The sequence below is a fragment of the Scylla paramamosain genome, chromosome 7 (assembly GCF_035594125.1).
Source record: "Scylla paramamosain isolate STU-SP2022 chromosome 7, ASM3559412v1, whole genome shotgun sequence".
Taxonomy (NCBI): domain Eukaryota; kingdom Metazoa; phylum Arthropoda; class Malacostraca; order Decapoda; family Portunidae; genus Scylla; species Scylla paramamosain.
In genome coordinates this window covers 26,093,026-26,115,615 of record NC_087157.1, presented here as the reverse complement: position 1 = coordinate 26,115,615, position 22,590 = coordinate 26,093,026, and the positions used below count along the sequence as shown (strand labels likewise).

The window sequence follows — 22,590 nt, the reverse complement described above, 5'->3', positions numbered from 1 at the left end:
TCCAGCTGGTCCACTGAAGCTGCGGCGGGAGGTGGTGCCGCTGGCCGCCTGCCGTCCTGCTGCTGCTGCTGCTGCCGCCACGCTGAGGCTGGCAGGCTGGACTGGGTTTTGTTTACGAGGCGTTATAAGGGGAGGAGTGTGAAGGTTTGTCTGATACTGTAAGTGACATAATTGGGTTTTGTTCGTGTGTCTTGATGTGTGTGTGTGTGTGTGTGTGTGTGTGTGTGTGTGTGTGTGTGTGTGTGTGTTATCCAGCACTGTACTCTCATATTTGCGGGACTTAAGATGAAAGGTAACTCGTTAATCTTGAAAAAAAAAAACTTGAAGGATAACATACACCCACTGTGAAGTGTCTAAAGGAGAGGAGCTATGCTATAACTGATCGAAGTATACTTTCAAATGATAAGAATAACGACGGGGCCACAGGTAGACCACACATTGCTGCTTGGCTGGAATAATACTGTCACTGTACTCTGTGCGTGCTGTGAAGGCCAACTGAGAGTGATGAAGCGAGGGATGCCTCATCCTCTGTATTTTTGCTCCCATCATGAGATAATACGTAACATCATGTCTTGCTACTCCCTTTTTAAAGTTATTTAGATCTGGTATATAAAGAGCCACCTTTATTTTGTTGAAATGTTAAATTCTCTTGTCCATTACATACAATTTTCTAGATTTTATACACACATTCACGTTTTCACTGCACGGAAATACACATGAAGCAAATCTAATGTTACGGTGAATTTGTAACACGAAATTAATGTTACGGTAAATCTGTAAGTTTTCACTTCATGAATAACGAGGAGCTGTGTGGGGAGTGTGCCAGTGTCACCTCCCCTCGCCCCCACAGGCCGCCGCGGGCCGTGGCACGCACCGGATGCCTGCGGGCAGCGGCGCCATCAGTGTGTCTTGTCCGTGCCGGACAGAGAAGGATAAAATCGATAATCCAGACGGACACACAGCTGTTGGAGTCAATGGCGGCTGGGCCTCCCCCTCTTCTCCCCTCACTTCCCCTCCGCCAGCCTCCAACATCATCCCATCACCACCATCATCACCGCCGACTCCACCTCCGCCACTCCATTATCCGCGTAATGTTGCTGTGTCAGCCATTTTCCTCTCACTTTCAAATTGAGGGATAATTCGGCCACTAGGCAGCGGGGCCTGGCTTACTTCGCCAAACTTTTTGCTGCTGAATTACGAGAAAAATGTAAACAGCAATAATGGTGTGTGTGTGTGTGTGTGTGTGTGTGTGTGTGTGTGTGTGTGTGTGTGTGTGTGTGTGTGTGTGTGTGTGTGTGTGTGTGTGTGTGTGTGTGTGCAGCAGGGGTTGAGGCCCCTCGCACGCAGCCTTTATTGAGTGTTTTACTCTGCCTGGTAATGAATACTGAGTTCTCTTTAATGGAATACCAAATTAATCAAATATCCAGCAGCAGATGACTGGCGCTCCCTCTCCCTCGCTGCGCCGCGACCTTGAAAACTCTCAATAACATTAGCGGCGCCAGGTGTGTGCCGAGGCGGTGGCGACGTCCCTGGCGGCCCGCACACGCCCTTCCCTGCCATTACAGCAATTTAGCGTGTAATAATGTCCTCCCGCGACCCGTGTTGTGTGTGCCGGAATCTCATTAATAACCACAATAATATAGTGCACTCGCTAACTCTTCCCTCCTTGCATTAATTACCTTATTTATGGCACGAACTTACTTATCTCCAATGATCTTGTTAAGCCCTAACCCTTCCCTGCCACGTCTCCTCCCTCCCTCCCATCCTCCCTTCCCTTTCCTCCCTTACTTAGGCCGCGATCGGAACTTGTTAGGGTAATCATTGTCCAAGATAAGGCTGTTACCATAACGGAGACACAGACGTAATTACCCTCACATAATGAATTCATAAGCGGCGCCGTAATGCCAGAGTGGGGAGTGAGTTACGTGGGCCATCCGCCTCTCGCCCCTCGCCGCTGCGGCCTCCCCCGTCGATCACCGCGCTAAAACCCTTATTATTTGGGGCCATAATCACATCGCCTTTAGTCCACCGTGGGGTAAATAGGGCCGAGCATCGTGTGGCAATGTAGAAAGGTTCACTGGGGGCAGTAAGGCTGAGGGGCGTTGGGAAAGCCATAGCATTCCTTTTTTTTTTTTTTACTCATCCCTGCAGAAGTAATCCGTTAAAACACAACAGCAAGGCGCAGTAGCAACTCTAGCAACTCCTCGGCGTGGCGGCAGCATCCCCAGCAGGCCATTACCATGTGTCATAAGAATCGCCACGTTCCTCCAGCGTTACATCGCCAGATAAGCGTCACGCGCACCCGAGTGGAAATGAAGCAATCACAGACTCGCCAGCCCACACCTAAAACCCTCCGAGAATTCTCCTCCCCCAAGCTCCAGGCTCCCGATAAAGAGGTAAATAAATTATCATATCTCGACCCGGCTATTCCCGCGGCCTCCACTCGGAATTAAATCGCATAACATTCTAACGCGGGCTTCGATTCCGGGGGAGTTATCGCTGTCGCGCGGATGAGACCATGGCGGGGCGGTGCGATTCTTCTCTCCTGGATATTCCTACTACCGGTGCTAACACTGCTGGATGCCCCTGCCCATGAATATTCAATGGCAGGCGGGTTAATCATGCTGCTTAAACACCTGGCATAAAGGGAAGAGGACGTGAGGCGATGATTGAAAGTGTGTTCATGATTTTACTTTTCTGATTCTGAGGTGTTGTTGTTGATGTTGCTGGTGGTGGTGGTGGTGGTGGTGGTGGTGTGGTGGTGGTGGTGGTGCAGCGGCCAGAGGCTCAAGTACGGTTCACTGCGCGTGTTCTCAGAATCAGACTACGCAGTGTTGTTCTGGTGGCGGCGGCGTGGCAGGGGCGTGCGAGGCCACCATGAAACGGGGTGCTGCGCTTCCCTCCATGGCCTCGTCGGGGTTGTGGTGGACGCGACGAAGGAAACACCTACTCGCCCTTCCCGAAAACCCGCACCGCCATATACACCCACGTGGAAAAAAAAAAGTGGGCTATGATAAAAACGTCCTGTAATGGATACTGCGATGACGGCAATTACAGCGGCATTCATGTGAGAGAAGAAACGGCGTTATGATCACATAACGACGATAACGACGCTGCCCAGCTGATGACGGTGATGCGGGGATGTGTTTTTTTTTTTTTTTTTTTTACTGTACGCGGACACAAGGACGGACAGGCACACAGAGAGACAAGAGAGAGACAAAATTAAGGGAAAAATTAAAATGTACGGACATATGCAGAGACCTACAAACAAAATAGCAAGACAAAAGTATAAAAAAAACACACACACACACACACACACACACACACACACACACACAAACGCACAAGAACAGATGGAAGAGTCACGGACAGAGAAACAAGTGCGTAAAACTGACAAAAACAAGACCTGCGGACGGAGAGATCAACAAACAGGACCAAAACTAGCAGAAAACACACACACACACACACACACACACACACACACACACACACACACACACACACACACACACACACACACACACACAAGGACAGATAAAAGAACAGACATACAGACAAGAGGAGAAAACGAAAAGAAAAAAAAAAAAAAAAAAAAAAGATAAGAACAGAAAGATGTAAGACTCGGACAGAAAACAAGAAGACAAAACATAAACAAATGCACACAACTTCACAGACAGACGCAACATAGGTAGACAGAGATGCCGAGAGAGCCAGATAGACAGACATACACAGACAGACGGATCGATGAGAGGATGGGACATTTACCTACTTCTTGCTTCTTTACACAATTACTTAGGGAGGGAAAAGCTGGGGGCAGGTTCCTCAGTGTTCCTCAGGCCAGGCTATTGGGGCAATGATAACATTATTCCACACTTAGCGATCATACGAGGAGGAGGAGGAGGAGGAGGAGGAGGAGGAGGAGGAGGAGGAGGAGGAGGAGGAGGAGGAAGGAAAATGACAAAAAAAAACGAGGACGAGGACGAAAGGAAATTAGATGAAAAAGAAACGAAAGGAAGGAAGAAAAGAAAGAAAGAAGAAAACGAAAGGAAAGAAACGGAGAGAAGAGAGAAAATGAAAGGAAAAAAAAAGAAGAAAGGAACGGAGAGAAGAGGAGAGGTGAGGAGATGAGAGAGGAGAGGAGAGGAGAGGAGAGGAAGGAAGAACAATAATCGGTGAAGTGGGAGAGAGAAAATTACGTACATGGAGAAAAAGGAAGGTTGTGGAGAAGTAAATAGGAAATGGAGGAGGAAGAAGAGACGAAGGAGAGGAGGAGGAGGGAAATGATTGGAGGAATGGAGAGAACAGTTAGTAGCAAGACCAGGAGGAGGAGGAAGAGGAAGAGGAAGAGGAGGAGGAGGAAGAGGAGGAGGAGGAGGAGGAGGAGGAGGAGGAGGAGGAGGAGGAGGAGGAGGAGGAGGAACAAGAAGAAAACTATACAAAAAAAAAAGTACTTGAAAATAACAAAGAAAAAAATATTAGACGAAACAAATAGACGAGAAAAAGGACGTAGACATAGGAGAAGAAGAAGAAAAAGAAGAAGAAGAAGAAGGAAAAGGACGTAGGCGTACAAATAGGATGAGGAGTATGCGAGGCGTGTGGTGGTGGCGAGTGGCTTCAGTTTCTATCGAAAAATCAATTTAATTTATAGCGTCGTTTAGAGGGGATTTTTAAGATTTGGGCCAAAAACACTCCCGGGGAAGACTAGTGGTGGTAGTGGTGGTGGTGGTGGTGGTGGTGGTGGTGGTGGTAGTGGTGGTAAGCCTAAAGCCCAAGCCGCGGCCCCCCACTCTTGATTTATTCCTCGTGTTTATATATATGGGAGAGAGAGAGAGAAAAAAAAAAAATAAAGGAAGGATGATATAAGCGCTTTGGATAAGAGTGCGACGGTGTGTGTGTGTGTGTGTGTGTGTGTGTGTGTGTGTGTGTGTGTGTGTGTGTGTGTGTGTGTGTGTGTGTGTGGTGTGTTTTGATAATGATGATGATGATGATTAGAATTAGGAGGAGGACGACGACAATGAGGGGAAAAGACGAAAGTGAATAAGACGGCGACGACAAGGAAGAAGAAGAAGAAGAAGAAGAAGAAGAAGAAGAAGAAGAAGAAGAAGAAGAAGGAAGAAGAAGAAGAAGAAGAAGGAAGAAGAAGAAGAAGAAGAAGAAGAAGAAGAAGAAGAAGAAGAAGAAGAAGAAGAAGAAGAAGAAGAAGAAGAAGAAGAAGAAGAAGAAGAAGAAGAAGAAGAAGAAGAAGAAGAAGAAGAAGAAGAAGAAGAAGAAGAAGAAGAAGAAGAAGAAGAAGAAGAATAAGAAGAAGAAGAAGAAGAAGAAGAAGAAGAAGAAGAAGAGGAGGAGGAGGAGGAAGAGGAGGAGGAGGAGGAGGAGGAGGAGGAGGAGGAGGAGGAATATAAGAGAAAATAATGGCAATAGAGGAGATAGCACGATTAAGACACAAAAAAACGTACAAACACACACACACACACACACACACACACACACACACACACACGCACAACACACACACACACACACACACACACACCACACACACACAAACCTAAATGACTACGGACAATCTACATGATTTAGGAAACACTAACGTGGCTCTATTTTTCACGCCACCACGCTCATTATATTCCCCGGTTGGCTCTTAAACTAAAAAGAAAAGAAAGAAAGAAAAAAAAAAAAAGGCCACAATTCCGCCATTAGTATTCTTAAGTGTAGCTCCAGTTATGGGTGTGTGTGTGTTTATGCTCTTGCCGCATGTGTAATGAGGTGGTCACTCGCTAGGGAGCCTCGTCATTAGCAAGTTTGGGACGGGACGAGCCTTGGTGGGGGTGGGGGAGGAGGGAGGACACGTGTTATTTCATCTAAGAGTGTCTCCTTCGTCGACTTCTACGGGAGGAAATGTGGGTGAATGCTACGAGATTGGGTGATTTATTTTTTTCGTTATGTAAAGTGAAAATTAGTCTTGTCTATTTGTATTTTGAAAGTGGACAAGGCAAGACAGACAGACAGACAGACAGACAAGACAAAACAAGACAGATAAATAGACAAGCAGAAACACACACACACACACACACACACACACGAACACATTCCGGGACCTGCTGAGTGTGTCTTGAGCATGTTTTTTCCTTCCTTTTTTTCTCCAAGGCCTGAATGCGCCCAGGAGGTTCCCCCGGCGGGTGTTTGGACTCACGAGGGTTGTTGTGGCGTCCTTGCGGGTGGTTTGCGTTTGAGAGGCGCTGGAAGTCTGGGCGGAGTGCTTGCTGGGGGCCCTCCTGCCTTTGTGAGGAGGCCGGGAGTGTCGGTGCGAGTGGAAGGGAGAGGAGCCGTTGTAGGGAGTAAGTGGCGGTGGGTGAAATGGTGGAGGACGGCATGGCGGTGTTGGTGGTAATGGAGGGGATGGTGCTCGAGTGGCGGGATGAGCTTCAAAATAGATTTAACGAGAAACAGCAGCTTTAGTCAGTCACCCTCTGCTTCCATCTCTCTCTCTCTCTCTCTCTCTCTCTCTGGTTCTTCCTCTTCGCATCCTTCTCTCACATCATCCCATCAGCATCTTCCTCTCCCGTCGCCTCAGCCTGCTTGCCTTTCCCCTTCTCACCTCCCCTTTCCATTCACTCATACATATCTTTATCTGTGGGTCCTTTCCTCGTCTCTCTCTCTCTCTCTCTCTCTCTCTCTCTCTCTCTCTCTCTCTCTCTCTCTCTCTCACATCCTACACCATTAACTCCCCACAACCATTCTCCTCCTCCACCTCCCCATCCTCCGGCTTTCCACTCCATGAACGCGTGCATGTCCCTGTGTGTGTGTGTGTGTGTGTGTGTGTGTGTGTGTGTGTGTGTGTGTGTGTGTGTGTGTGTGTGTGTGTGTGTGTGTGTGTGTGTGTCAGTTTACTCTACTCTTGCCTCCTCATTTTTTTTTTCACCTACTCTCCTCCTCTTCCTTCTTCACAAGGTCCTCCTCCACTTCCTACTCCTCCTCCTCCTCCTCCTCCTCCTCCATTTCCTCCTCCACTTCTCCCTCTCCATTTCAAGAGTCTAATATTACCCACTTGCCAAAAAAAAAAAAAAAAAAAAAATCAATGGAAGAAAAAATAGCATTAACACACTACTCGCAACACTACTTGCAACACACGTATCTTGTGACACACACACACACACACACACACACACACACACACACACACACACACACACACACACACACACACACACACACACAGGAGAAAGAAAACCCAGCACATGACTCCCGGCGGCGCAGCACAAGGTTCGCCGCCTCCACCTCCCCCTCCATCCCCCTTCTCGCTCCCCCTCCACCCACTCTAGTTCCCCCACCCCCTCGGAAGGTCCTCACAAGTTTGTTATTTGAGGTTCATTATCATGCTAAAAGTTTGGTTCCTGTGACAAAAACAAAAGTTAGACACACTGTGAACATGTCTTTCACGTAGGTCATTATAAAGTTGGTTGCGTGTACGTACGTATGTGTGTGTGTGTGTGTGTGTGTGTGTGTGTGTGTGTGTGTGTGTGTGTGTGTGTGTGTGTGTGTGTGTGTGTGTGTGTGTATGTGTGTGTGTGTGTGTGTCAGTTGGTAAGTAGGTAAGTAGGTACAGGTAGGTAGACAGACAGACAGACAGATAGACAGAGAGATAGATAGATAGATAGATAGATATAGAAAGAAAGATAGACATACAGACAGACAGACAGAGACAGACAGACAGACAGATAGACAGATAGATAGATAAGTAGAGGGACGTGTGTGTGTGTGTGTGTGTGTGTGTGTGTGTGTGTGTGTGTGTGTGTGTGTGTGTGTGTGTGTGTGTGTGTGTGTGTGTGTGTGTGTGTGTTGATATAATTTACTCCCATTAATTTCTTTTTTTCCATTAGTAGTCATTGTTTTTATAGTTTTCTCTATTAATAATCATTTCGTTTGTTTTCCATTACTATCACTACCTTTATTCCTTCATCATTCCTTCATATATCAACATGGACCTATGACGCAAATTTTATAACAACACCAACTCGTTCATGTTCTGCAGCGGTACAGTCCCACTTCCCCTTAATCAAAACGCAAATGATCACAGGAGGAACAAACAGCAATAGATCTGTTGGCCGTTACAAGACTACTGGTGATCAGCTACACCATCAATGCCTGCACTCATAAACATGCTGGGCAGTCATCAGAACTACGGAGGTGATCAGTCAGGTTCTCACGGTTGTTCCTTCCAGTGATAATATACAATCCTGCTTAAACTGCAAGCAAAACTATGAAAAAACACCCTCGAAAATCCCAATAAGTTCCATTAAAAGCTATTAAATATGAGGCAAGACACGACAGCGTTTAAAGAGGTACGAATACTTAGAAGAATTAAACTATGCCTAAAACTAAGAAAACAACCTTGAAAAAACACAATAACCTCTAGTTAAAATTGAAAGAAAACTCTAAAAACATTTAAGAAGGCACGAATGGTAATAATGACACAAGAAATGTAAGGCACCAAAGGAATCTGTCACTGAATGGAAGGATTTACGAGTATCAGCAAAACCTTCTCGGCAAAACACAAAGGCAACCAGACGCTACATATCAGTATACAAAGCAGCCACGTCCACCAGCCCACACAGCAAGTCCCCGCCTCTCTACAGCTGCTTCGCGTCCTTGTATCAGACGCGGGAGAAAAACTTGCGTACAGAGCGAATCAGCCACTCGCCACCCGGACTCCCATCAAGGCAACACAGGCGGGGCATAACGACGGCATAAAAACGACCATAACGACTCCAAACACGAAAAAAAAACACACCACGGACAACGTACCACTTTCTTATCACTCGTACATACTGACACACTCGCCCACGCCTCCTCTGTCTTGTTCTTTCCTCTAAGATCTTTCCCCCCTCTCTCTCTCTCTCTCTCTCTCTCTCTCTCTCAATGCAGTGTCACGGAGAGCACTTCCATCACACTATTTTCCGATTAACCAAATACCCTGAATGCATTACGAGGGCCTTTAAAATACTGAGGTTGACAGTGTTTTTTTTTCCCTCAGCGTCGAAATTCTGGAAGTATTACAAAGAAAGACCATTATCTTGGGGGGAGGAGAAAGAGAAACGACCATTTGTGCTCCTCCTCCTCCTCCCGTTCCTCCTCCTCCTCCTCCTCCTCCTCCTCCTCCTCCTCCTCCTTCTCCTCCCGTGGTGTTTATCTCGTCTTAACGAAGCTCGGCAGACAAACTATAACGGCTGCAGGTGCCACGGTAAGATAAATAGCTTTTTAAGTGCCTCAAGGGGAGTATTATTAAAAGACTCGAGCAAACGGTGTGTGTGTGTGTGTGTGTGTGTGTGTGTGTGTGTGTGTGTGTGTGTGTGTGTGTGTGTGTGTGTGAGAGAGAGAGAGAGAGAGAGAGAGAGAGAGAGAGAGAGAGAGAGAGAGAGAGAGAGAGAGAGAGAGAGAGAGAGAGAGAGAGAGAGAGAGAGAGAGAGAGAGAGAGAGAGAGAGAGAGAGAGAGAGAGAGAGAGAGAGAGAGAGAGAGTATAATGTACCCTGACACACACACACACACACACCTCACTTTGACACAAACACTTACACCCACCCGCCAACCCACACACACACACACACACACACGCGCACACACACGAGGGGCTAAGCATCCCTCCACCTGTCCTCTCCGTCACCATTCGTCAGCAGGTGCAGCGGAAACCAATATTAAGTGTCCAGTCCCACATGAAATATATTTGGTATAATATATGTCAAGCTACGAAGGCCGATACTCGATAAATATTACACGGGGTCGCTTAATGGCTGAACTTGCTATTATATTACTTGCCTTATAAAACTCGGATGGTTATATATATTAAAAAAAAGAGTGGTAGAGCAGAGAGAGAGAGAGAGAGAGAGAGAGAGTGTTAACCTTGTCTCTCGATACAAACCCCCGCCGCCCGTCGTTGTTAATCTTAAAGGTGCGCGATACATTTTGGAAACATTACGGAGATTAAAAACGCACCGGATGAAATTTCCCCTCGAACATCCGACTTCCTTAATGGTTCGCCGGGGCGGGTTCTGATAGCGCCCCGGCACCCCGTGATTCGGTACATTAACACACTCTGAATGGAGGCGTTATCAGGGAAATAAAGTCCAGTGCTGCTCTCTCTCCCTCTCCCTCTCTCCTACACCTCTTTACCTCCCCGGCACTACCCTTCCCACTCAGCGCCTCTGTAATGGCATAGAAACGGGACACAAGCTGGGAAGAAGACATTAGTAATACAGAAAGGGTAAACAGAGAACACTACAGATAGAAAGGGACAAAACAGCAAAAAAAAAAAAAGAGAACAATGGTTAATGAAAGGAAAGACATCAGCAACATAAAAACGAGAATACGGAGAGACTAAAGGGTGAAATAGACGGAAAAAAAAGAAAATATGAGCAGACCAACAGATAAAAGGGGAGGAGAAAACGGCAAAGAAAATAATAATAACAAGCTGAGGAGAAGGCAGAGAGAAACAACAGAACGAAATTTACCGATAAAAGAATAGGTATGCGGAAAGATAGACAGAATAGGAGGAGGAGAAAATGGCAGGAAAAACAAAAAAAACATAGCAACATAAGAGTAAATGAAAGGACAGACCTCAGTAATAGTAAACTGGGCAATAATAGACACCAGCACGTCCTTCTCTAGTCCTTTAGTTCCCCTGCCTCACCTAGCACACCTGAGCCTCCCCTCCCCCAGCTCGCCACCCAAGGCCCCCAAACACCTGAAGTTCCCATGAAGTTGACAACAAAGGTAATGAATGCTCTGAAGTTCCGCATATAAACGCTAGAACATCTGGCTGAAGTTCTGTGAGTGTTACGCACCACTACAGTATACTCACTCTCCTTGTTGTCTTTGTACGTGTCCTTGTTTGTGCACCTGTAGCCCAGTTGAGGCCAAAGCTTACCTGCGAAAGAGAAATGGTACGGGTAAAATTAGCTGTCAAGGAATGGATTGTAAATGAGAAGGATTACAGATGAAATGAATACAATTATTACATGTGACTAATGGCTTAGTTTGACACGCGCGAGCCTGGCGTAAATTAACCGAACATAACCTAACCTGACCTGACCTTGGCTAACCTGACCTTGGCTAACCTGACCTTACCTAACCTGACTTATCCTAAATTACCTTATCCTAACCTAGTCTAACCTAAAATGACTTATCCTAAATTACCTTATCCTAACCTAACCTAACTTAACATAACTTAACCTAACAACCTAACCTAACAAAACTAAACCTAACTTCTCATACTCGTACATGTCAAAGAAGGAAAGTTTTTTTTTTTTAATTGTATATCATGGATGTGTGTTTGTATGTCTATGTGTATATATATGTATGTACGTAGCCCTCTTCTCCTCCCTCAGGTGTGTTTACGTGCAGGTGGCTGTCAAAGGAATGTCTAGATGCGTCCCGTCATTCCCAGGCCGACTCCCGTGTAAAGAAACAGACCTTTATCTTGTGACGACAGACCAACACAGGCCAGCGAACTCCGGTGTGTGGAGAGAGAGAGAGAGAGAGAGAGAGAGAGAGAGAGAGAGAGAGAGAGAGAGAGAGAGAGAGAGAGAGAGAGAGAGAGAGAGAGAGAGAGAGAGAGAGAGAGAGAGAGAGAGAGAGAGAGAGAGAGAGAGAGAGAGAGATTAAAGTAAGACCAGTATAACCCAATATTACCATTAAAACATTCCATTAGAGTCGATGTAATGCGAGAGATTAACTTAAGTACTGACATTCCATTACTACATGCGGGGCGGGACAAAACATCGCGTCATCCCAGCGCCACTAAAACATCACACACCCACACAAACACACCACCCCCAACCCGCCCACACACACACACACACACACACACACACCTATCCCCTCCCATCACCACCACGTCTCTGAAACACCACTACACTCCAAGACATCCAATATTCATCCAGCACTCACCACCCACACACACACACACACACACCCACACACACACACACTTTCAAACCCGAGGCATTAGCGGCAGGTGTGGGAGTGTGTGCATGTATGTATGTATGTAGGGCAGCGTCAGTGGTTCCCTCAGCACTCTGGCGGCTCCTCCCACACATCAGGCCCATTACAGCACATCCGTCACGCCCTCGCCATACTCATACCTTCATTAGATTCACGCCCTTTGAGGTTTGTGTTTGTTTGCACCTCGCTACCTCGCTTCCTCTCCACAGCCCCGAGCCTCTAAAATCACGAAGCCCCGGTTTTCATTATACATTCTTACATCATTAAACAAAGTGTATCTCTTAGGTACCCACACATGTACTTTTTCTTATATAGTATATCTGTTTCATATACATTTAAACTTCTCTCTCTCTCTCTCTCTCTCTCTCTCTCTCTCTCTCTCTCTCTCTCTCTCTCTCTCTCTCTCTCTCTCTCTTGTCATTCACTCACTCACTCCTGGTTTCTATAATGTATCAGTTTCTAATACAGTTGCCTAATCCATTCATCTTTCTCTCTCGATATCGTTTGTGTAAATAATAATTAATAATAATAAACGGTTTATTATTTAGGCAGTTGACAAACTGAAAATGTACATAGGGGATGGGGAAAAACTTAACATTAATCCTAACGGTAAGACTAATCTAGGAGGGAAATACTATTGATTGTGTGTGTGTGTCTGTGTGTGTGTGTGTTCATCCTCAAACCTCATCATCACATTCAGGCTTAACGGACACACGCCCAAGAGGTTTCGTCTCGCATCCAGCCCCCCCATTCCCTTCGCCCATATCTCCGTTCCGCAAGATCAAGGAAAGGCAGGCGGAGGGAAGGAGGGAGAGGGAGGCGAGGAGGAGGAGGAGGAGGAGGAGGAGGAGGAGGAGGAGGAGAAGGAGGAGGAGGAGGAGGGTCATTATTCTCTGTTACTCACTACTCTATCTCATCAACTGCTGCCTCTCTCTCTCTCTCTCTCTCTCTCTCTCTCTCTCTCTCTCTCTCTCTCTCTCGTCTACAATCTGATCTGTAGCACAAAGGATTATACACCTAAACATTTCGTGGATTTTTAAACTTATTGAGGCTGTAGTGGGAGTTTCTGGGGTTTTCAAGGATGTGTTCATGATTCTAGCGATAGTTTAACAGGGATTCCGCGTTACCAATAGGAAAAATACACATGAAAACGTGAATAATGAACTTTGTGGCATTTAAAACTAGTCCTTATGAGGGGACAAAGTGTTTGGGAATGAGAGGTTAAATTTTCGTGTCACAAACTTATGGATCCTAGAGTCAGTTATATTATCCCTTGTCTCATTAAAGAATACGAAAGAAGGACAAGCAGCTGCAGACATGTTGACCCCTTTAGAGGTTGTTTATGGAGGAGAGAGAGAGAGAGAGAGAGAGAGAGAGAGAGAGAGAGAGAGAGAGAGAGAGAGAGAGAGAGAGAGAGAGAGAGAGAGAGAGAGAGAGAGGCTATCATTATGTAAGGTGTGCCGCGTTAAGAAGATAACAACACCCCTTGTCTTGTAACTGCTGTAACTACTTCACGTAATTCCCTCCGCCTAACAACTCGAGAGATAATCGCTCATGTCAACACCACATTACTGCTTTACCTTCTCTCTCTCTCTCTCTCTCTCTCTCTCTCTCTCTCTCTCTCTCTCTCTCTCTCTCTCTCTCTCTCTTTCTGGATAAGTCTATAGCAAGTGCATTGTGTGTGTGTGTGTGTGTGTGTGTGTGTGTGTGTGTGTGTGTGTGTGTGTGTGTGTGTGTGTGTGTGTGTGTGTGTGTGTGTGTGTGTGTGTGTGTGTGTGTGTGTGTCTGCGCGCGCGTACATTAATTATACATAATGGTAAAACACAGTTGGCATTTTTTTATTTATTTATTTTATTTTTTTAATATATGTTTGCAATTTCTATTTCCATTACAGAGCGCGAGTTATTTCCTGTGTTTTACTTTTATATGTTTGTACGACTGCTGCTGTTATTATTATTATTATTATTATTATTATTATTATTATTATTGTTATTATTATTACTATTATCATGAGGACAGGTACAGTGCACTCCTCAGTCTCTCCTGCAGTTGTACGTAGGTTGTATCCCTGCAGAGCTTCTGTTAGTTTGTTCGTATCAATGTTTTATTTTCCTCTGCTTACCAATGCTTCTTACACAATGACAGACGAGGCAAAGGAATGGAAGCTCCTCCTTTTATACTCAATATCCTTTACAGCACAAGAAACATAAAAAATAAATAAATAAATAAATAAATAAATAAATAAAAATAAACCATCAATTAAATAAACGTATAATTGTTCAATTTTCAACGTGTGCTTAACATCATTACCATTATTTTTCGGTGTTTATGGTTATTTCATGGTTTTCTTACTTTTGTTCCTGTATGCAGATAGCCTTGTATTTGTAAGAACAGTACAGGTTTTTATAAGATCTGCAATATTAAAAGTTGCGGGAGAAAGAGTGGGAGGAGGAGCAGTAGTAGTAGTAGTAGTAGTAGTAGTAGTAGTAGTAGTGGTAGTAGTAGTAGTAGTAGTAGTAGTAGTAGTAGTAGTAGTAGTAGTAGTAATAATAATAATAATAATGATAATAATAATAATAATAATAATAATAATAATAATAATAATAATAATAATAATAATAATAATAATGACAACAATAACAACAATATCATCATCATCAACAACAACAAACAACAACAACAACAAAGCATAACAATAATAAACTACACTGGAATCCTTTCTGTTTTTACCTCCACCATAAATCACAAACAAACAATTCACACGATTTTATGTACATTCCATTTTCTCCTTTCTCTCCCTCCCTCCCTCCTTCCCTCCCTTTCTCCCTTCCTCCCTCCCTGCCTCCGGGCCATGTTCCTCCGTCCACAGGTTCATCTCCGACCTTTTAATATGGTAATTTTTGATTAAACTCGATCTCAGAACAGACCTGGACATGGCGGGGCGGGTGACAGACGGCTCACCCACACCCTCACCCACACCCACACACCCCGGCCCTCGACCTTCCTTCTCTCAATCCTTCACCGATGCTCCTTGACAGGTCTCTTCTTTCTACCGGTATCTGCTTCTGGAGTTTCTCTCTCTCTCTCTCTCTCTCTCTCTCTCTCTCTCTCTCTCTCTCTCTCTCTCTCTCTCTCTCTCTCTCTCCATTGTTTCTGTTATCTCCTTACCTGAGAGAGAGAGAGAGAGAGAGAGAGAGAGAGAGAGAGAGAGAGAGAGAGAGAGAGAGAGAGAGAGAGAGAGAGAGAGAGAGAGAGAGAGAGAGAGAGAGAGAGAATGAAAACAGACAACGGAATAAAACATTAAAATATAGAAAAAAAGAAAAAAAAAACAAATAAAACAAACACGATTACGATAACAAATGTGATACACACAAATAAACAACCAACAATATCACTAAACAACTAAACAAACAACCCCTCCCCCCAAAAAAAAATACATACATAAAGCAAGATAAAGGAAAAAAAAATAATGAAAACAGAAATAAAGCAAGAGAAAAACAAGAGACACACGAAGCAACACGAACAATCACCTTCATTATCACTTACTTATCTTCAGACACACACACACACACACATACAAATAAATAAATAAATAAATAAAACTAATAAATATGCACCGGCGAGTGACATTAGCATAACCAATAGCAGAGGAAGACGAGGAGGAGGAGGAGGAGGAGGAGGAGGAGGAGGAGGAGGAGGAGGAGGAGGAGGAGGAGGAGGAGGAGGAGACAGACAGACAAAGGGCAGAATGAAAAAGAAAACGAGAGGAATGGAATAAAATGATAAAGGTTATAGACAATACATGTGCAAATGACGAATACTGCTAATAAAGAACGAGAGAGAGAGAGAGAGAGAGAGAGAGAGAGAGAGAGAGAGAGAGAGAGAGAGAGAGAGAGAGAGAGAGAGAGAGAGAGAGAGAGAGAGAGAATTTTAGGTCATGCAAAATGGTGTATACAAGACATTAGGAACACAACGATAATACGAGCGTATGTGTTGTGGTGGTTGCTTGCGTTACTGAAATGATCCTGTGGTGGTGTGGTAAGTCATGACCCTGATGGTGATGGAAGGGTGACGGAACGATGAAGGGAAGGCGGCTGGAAGGAGTAAGGAAAGGATATGAAGGCTATGTCACTAAGAAGAGAAAGACAGGAAGAGAAGTAAAAAGACCGTGGATAAAGTAGGTGTCTGAGGAATGTTGTGATAATGAGTAGACAAACACAGGAATAACAGAACCTTAGATAAGAAGAGCTTCGACAGATTATGATTATGCATGCACGCGAGTATACGCAGAAATGACAGGACCTTGGAGAAGTAAAAGCTCAAAGAATGTTATGATGTTGAATATACGTATATACACAAGAATGAAAGAACCTTAAATAAACCAGTCTGAAAGAAATGTGATAACTGCAGAAAAAAAAAAAAAAACAGATGAGAAAGTAATAGATGAACAAGACAACTAGGCACTAAAGAATGGTATGATAATGAATACAAACACACACAAAAAAAAAAGAAAAAAAAGCAAACTTAGAAAACCGTAATAAAAAAAATAAAAAAATGGCGCGATAAGTATTGAACACAAACTTGGGCCTAATGAATGTCAAGATTTTTTTTTAAAGAAAACGTGCAGCGGTAAAAGAAAATAATAGATAAACAAGACACTAAGTTATGATAATGAATACAAACACATTCAAGGCATACTTAGATAAACGTAAGATCCGCAAAAATATTAAAATAACGAACACAAAACAACGAGAAAAAAAAAAGACGAATCCTCCCATAAAATAAATAAATAAATAAAAACAAATGGATAAAATACATACAAAAACCATCATTAGAGGAGGAAAACTTCACTACACTCACGAAAAAAACAGAGCGCCAGACAGAATCCATGTATTTTCAAACCCTCCCCATAGACATTGTGCACGATAATGTGACTTGCCGCGGACAGTAATTGCCGTACATACATCACCGCGTAATGAGTCACACTAATTCAAACTATTCATCAACGTACAGTACATCACCAAGGAGTAATTTGTGTGGAGGTGGACTGCGCTAAACTATTTGTCTCTCGATCGCTAAACACAAAGCAGGTGAGTGACGGATACGGATGAAATATTTATAGAATTTGCGATGGGGAAAAAGGACTTGGCGTTTATGAAAAAAAAAGTACAATTTCAGAAAATAAAAAAAAAAGAAATGTTTTAGAGTTTTGCTTCCACTATCATCCACGGGAGGAAAGAATTTTAAAATGAATATGAATAAACAATTAAAAAAAAAGTTAATGACATGCGGAGAGAGAGTGAAGCTGAAATAAATATTGACAAAGCAGAAAAACGAAACAAAACAAAAAAAAAAGTATTGGTTAATTTCATGAGCTTAGCACTAACTCACTAATTATTTCAACTCCTTTTCTTACTTAAATAAATGTTAACAAACCCTGATAACTTAAAAAAAAAAAAAAAAAAAGGTGATTTGGTGTGTTCACTAAACTTATACCACCTCATACGTATCACCTCAACTCCGTGCCCACCAAATTATCCAGACTCAACAATCTAGAGCTGAAATTTCCACTCGACTTCAGATTCACAGTAAAAGAAGTTGATCAAAGAAGAAAAAAAGAAGGAAAAATTATCTCCCCACCCCCTGACCCACCCACCCCGACACACACAGAAGAACATTTCAAAAACAAAGACTACCTGAACTCTACGTACCCACAACCTCCCTTCTTCTACCTCTGCTTCTCATCCCTACCCATTCCCTCAAGGCGCTCGCTGCTTCTCTATAGTCTTAACATTAACTTCAAAGCGGCCCAGACTACAGAGACGTGTAATTTGTACAGGTAAATCACAGGTAAATGTAAGAGTTCCACTACACTGACGGCTGGAGATTGTGAAAGTTTATAAAGGTGGCTGAGAATAATATATGGTGTGTGTGTGTGTGTGTGTGTGTGTGTGTGTGTGTGTGTGAAGAAGAAGAGGAGGAGGAGGAGGAGGAGGAGGAGGAGGAGGAACATAATGAGAATCCGAGCAGCCAGTTATGTTGGCCAGAAGTTGTAAATTAGTTCTAATAGAGGGAGGGAGGGAGGGAGGGAGAGGGAGAGAGGAAGGGAGGAAGAGAGAGGAAGAGAGTGAGAGAGACGGGGAGAGGAGAGAGGGAGAGAAGGCCTGGTGCGCTGGGATTACTGTATGGGGGATGAAGATGAGGAAGGAGAGGAAACTGAGGGAAAGAGGATGAAAGGGAGGGTTAGAAAAGTAAAGCAGCACTACACCTTTATAAGTCGATGAAAAGAGAAAGAAAACGAGAGATAAATGAAGGAAATAAAGTAGGCAATGAAAAGAATGTGTAGAACGGGTACAGAGAGAGAGAGAGAGAGAGAGAGAGAGAGAGAGAGAGAGAGAGAGAGAGAGAGAGAGAGAGAGAGAGAGAGAGAGAGAGAGAGAGAGAGAGAGAGAGAGAGAGAGAGAGAGAAATGAAAAAAAACAAAACAGGAACGCTAACATGAACACAATGGGGGGGAGAAGCGAGAAAAGAGGAAACCAATGATAACAAATACAAAAAAATACAAAACAAAACATCACTCACTTAAGTAAACAACCAAAATAAACCACATCACCCCCCTTACACACACACACACACACACACACACACACACCCACACACACACTACACAACCAGATCCTTCTACCTAGGCATCCTCGTAGCCAACTCGGAAACAACGGGATTTCAACAAGGGAGTCCCGAGCGGGATGCCTCTGAGGAACGCTCCCCTTGACAAGCGCCTAACTGCTTAACGAGGGTGATCGACGAAGCCAGACGTGAGTGGGGGCCTGGGGCGACTCAGAGGGCCGGGAAGATGCACAGGGTAGGATGCAAGAAGATGGGGTGATGGGGTAATAGGAATAGCAGAGACGGCGGCAGGCTAGTGTGCTAAGATAAAGGGAAGGAGACACACTAGTAGGAAGTAAAAGTAAGGGAGTGATGGGATGATTGGGTGGTTAAGAGTGGAGGTGGGCTAATACAGCTGGGTTGGGATGCTGGAGTAGAGAAAGGGGTAAAGAGATGAGGGGATAACGATGGAGATTTCATAGGGAAGGGTGATGATGGGGGTGATGGGAAGGTGAAGTGGCGAGCTGGTGTTGTTTGGTGGCGATGATGGGAGCAAGAAAGGGCAAAGAAGTGGAAGAATGGAGGCATCGATATGAGGAGGAATGGGAAGGAAGGAGTAAAGTAGATGAAGGAAGGTGAATAGCGGGAAAGGAATGAAAGAAGGAAGGAGAGGGAAAGGAAGTGGAGGGAAGGATAGAGATGGAATGAGAGAAGGAAATGGAAAAGGAAAAAAAGAATAAAGGTAGAGATGAAGTATGGAGTGAAGGGAGGGAGGGAGGGAGGGAAAAAATGTGTTGAAGGAAAGGAAAGGAAAGGATTGGGAGAGAAAGGAGAGAAAGGAAACTGAAGTAGAAGAGAGAGAGAGAGAGAGAGAGAGAGAGAGAGAGAGAGAGAGAGAGAGAGAGAGAGAGAGAGAGAGAGAGAGAGAGAGAGAGAGAGAGAGAGAGAGAGGTGAGAATGACTGGGTGTAATCAAGCAAGAATAATGGAATTGGCTGATTTCCCCGAGCGCAGTGCAAGACAATCTTATCCCACCGAACGCTTGTCTGATCAAATCCTCCCAAATGCCGAAACCTTGTAGAAGAATATTGGGTTACCTGCCGAAGGAAAATGGGACGGAGGAGAAAGAGAGAGAGAGAGAGAGAGAGAGAGAGAGAGAGAGAGAGAGAGAGAGAGAGAGAGAGAGAGAGAGAGAGAGAGAGAGAGAGAGAGAGAGAGAGAGAGAGAGAGAGAGAGAGAGAGAGAAAAAAAAAAAAAAACAGGAAAACATCGTGCGGGTTATTTCTCTCCATTCTCTATCGGAAAATCAATCGGGTTACCTGTAGATCACTTCCCTCAATATATCCCTCGCGACTTATCTCGTGGGCGACACTGTAACTCGATCACTGCTATCATCATAAAGCGGGATGTGTTATCGGTGGTGGGTTGTTGTTGTTGTTCCTCTCTCTCTCTCTCTCTCTCTCTCTCTCTCTCTCTCTCTCTCTCTCTCTCTCTCTCTCTCTCTCTCATCGCTTTACCTCCCTATTCATTTTTCTTCTTCTTATCCTCTATAATCTCTTGTATATCTATTTCAATTTCCAAAAGCTTCTTACCGATTTTTTTTCCTGTCTGTCATGTTGGAATATCATGTTTGCATTTTTTTTTGTCCATTTATTCGACAATTCATCAAGTATATATATATATATATATATATATATATATATATATATATATATATATATATATATATATATATATATATATATATATATATATATATATATATATATTCTTCAGGGTCTGTTTTATTCATTTCCACCTTATTAAAAACATGTAACTGTTTATTTGGCTTTTTTTTTTTCATTACCATTATAATCTTTTGGAGCTCCACTAGTTTAAAGCTCTCACTGTGTGTGTCTATCATAACATTCTTCAGGCACCCAATTTATCTCGTATACATGAAATAAATATCGTACATTATCCACCTACATCACTTCGGGAGCTCAGTCTGCACGTCTAGTATAGCCACAGTAATAAGAGTGAATTTTGGGAGTACAAGTAACATCACTGAAGGCTACATAAGGAGGTATATACATTTACATCTCCAATTATAAATCATACTCGGGTATTTTCACAATGATGAAGCTCAGTTAAGGGTAAGACTAATATCACTCAAGATGTTTCCCCTGCCTACGACTTGAACTGTTTGGAAAGTGACGCATAACACACAAAACAACTCAGAAAAAAAAAGTTAGTCTTCCTATCGAATCTTCTACTTATTTCTTTATTTGGTGACAAGATTAAGACCGGTATTTTTGTCTCTGCTGGTCTCCCTAATACACAAAAGTAATCATAATACCAATAATAAACGGGTACTATTTTAGATTTACACCATCATACTTTACAACTCAAGAAACTTTATCTCTCTGGGTTTGTGGGAAATCCATAGTTTCAAAATAGACACGGGCATTTCACCCCAAAAAGTTCCTTAGACCCGATCCTGTATGATGGGTTAAGTTGGGTTAGATTAGTATCCCTGACGGGGGTCGAGGAAGGCGCAACCCCCGGCTAGCTTAGGTTAGATTAGTATTACTAGAGGGGGGCCAGGACGACGCATCCCCCCAGTTAGGTTAAGGAGTTAGGGATATTATGGTGTAAATCTAAAAATTTACCGATAAACCAAATAAATAAATAAATAAATAAATAAATAAATAAATAAATAAAGTGTACGTTATCATCTACACCTCCAGCTTCTATGCATCTAACTTACGCACTTTGCCTGAAAAACATCAAGTGATAAAATATAAACTAAGGCATTGACAAATAAGTTTGAAAATCCAATGCATTTCAACTACATGTACGCGGCATCAGACTGGGCGAATCCATTACTTAAAGCAGGGGAGGAAGTGCGCTGGGAAGGAGTTGGGTAGGGAGGGCAAGTAACAAGCCTATTACATTAACTCCCGGAGCAGCTACAAGCACTGAAGCACTATGAGGCTGAGGCGCGATGAATAACAAGGAAGGCATGGTGTGGAAGTGACGCATAACACACAAGCAACAAGGGACAAGGAGCAGGGAACAAGAATCTGCCGCCACCACCACCTTGTCTTGTCCCTCACACGACCGCTCCACCACTTCATACATTCAACACCTAACATCGCCCTTCCACCTCCACCACACTCGTTCTCAGGACCCACTAACCACTCACCTTCTTCTTGAACTGCCAAAGTGTCCCAAACATCTTCATATATTACTAATAAAGGCAAATTATTAAACGTCACACACACACACACACACAGACACCGACTCAGCGTGCACTGAGACAAACACTGACTGACTGACTGACTGCCACGAAACTGATCGAAATGAATCTGTTAACGAATAATGAAAAAAACTAAATAACTACTCTATTCAGGTACAAATGGAAGAAAACACTGGAGAAAATTAATCATGATGGTTTGGAAATATTACAACATGCGATAAGAAAGGTGAACTAAGAATGATTATGAGTAAAAAGAGGAGGAGGAGGAGGAGGAGGAGGAGGAGGAGGAGGAGGAGGAGGAGGAGGAGGAACAGCAGGGGTGGGGAGGGACAAGACGGCGGAAAATTTGAATCTCTGAGACTCCATACCTGGGGCAGTGAGAGAAATAGAAGTCTTGTTCAGATTCTTTGTTTTCTTTTATAATATGGAGTGAATGATAAGAGAAGACGGAAAAAAAAAACAATGGTGAATGGCGATGTTTGCCATTATCACCACCACCACTACTGCTGCCATCACCATTATCACAACCACTATTATCACTATCCTCACCACCAAGACAACTATCACTACTGCTGCTATCATCATCACTTTTACCATTCTGAAGACACTCTGAAGACGTAAACAAACAGATTTTCTAAGATGTCTCCTTTTTAAGTAAATATAACAATCAAGACTTCCTTTATTTTTATTCTCCTTATTTATATTCGTCAATCTCCTTTCCTCTGCAACGACCCCCCCACCCCTCT

The 22,590-nt window shown here is 43.7% G+C and overlaps 1 protein-coding gene across 2 annotated transcripts in view; it reads right to left on the bottom strand.

Moving 5' to 3' along the window:
* Window positions 1–21,904, bottom strand: part of LOC135102265 (disintegrin and metalloproteinase domain-containing protein 11-like) — a 345,267-nt gene extending 323,363 nt beyond the window's left edge. For both annotated transcript variants that reach the window (XM_064007210.1, XM_064007209.1), the window contains exon 1: window positions 21,791–21,904. The gene's annotated coding sequence lies outside the window, so the exon portion shown is untranslated. The remainder of the gene's footprint in view (window positions 1–21,790) is intronic.
* Window positions 21,905–22,590: the final 686 nt, after the last annotated feature.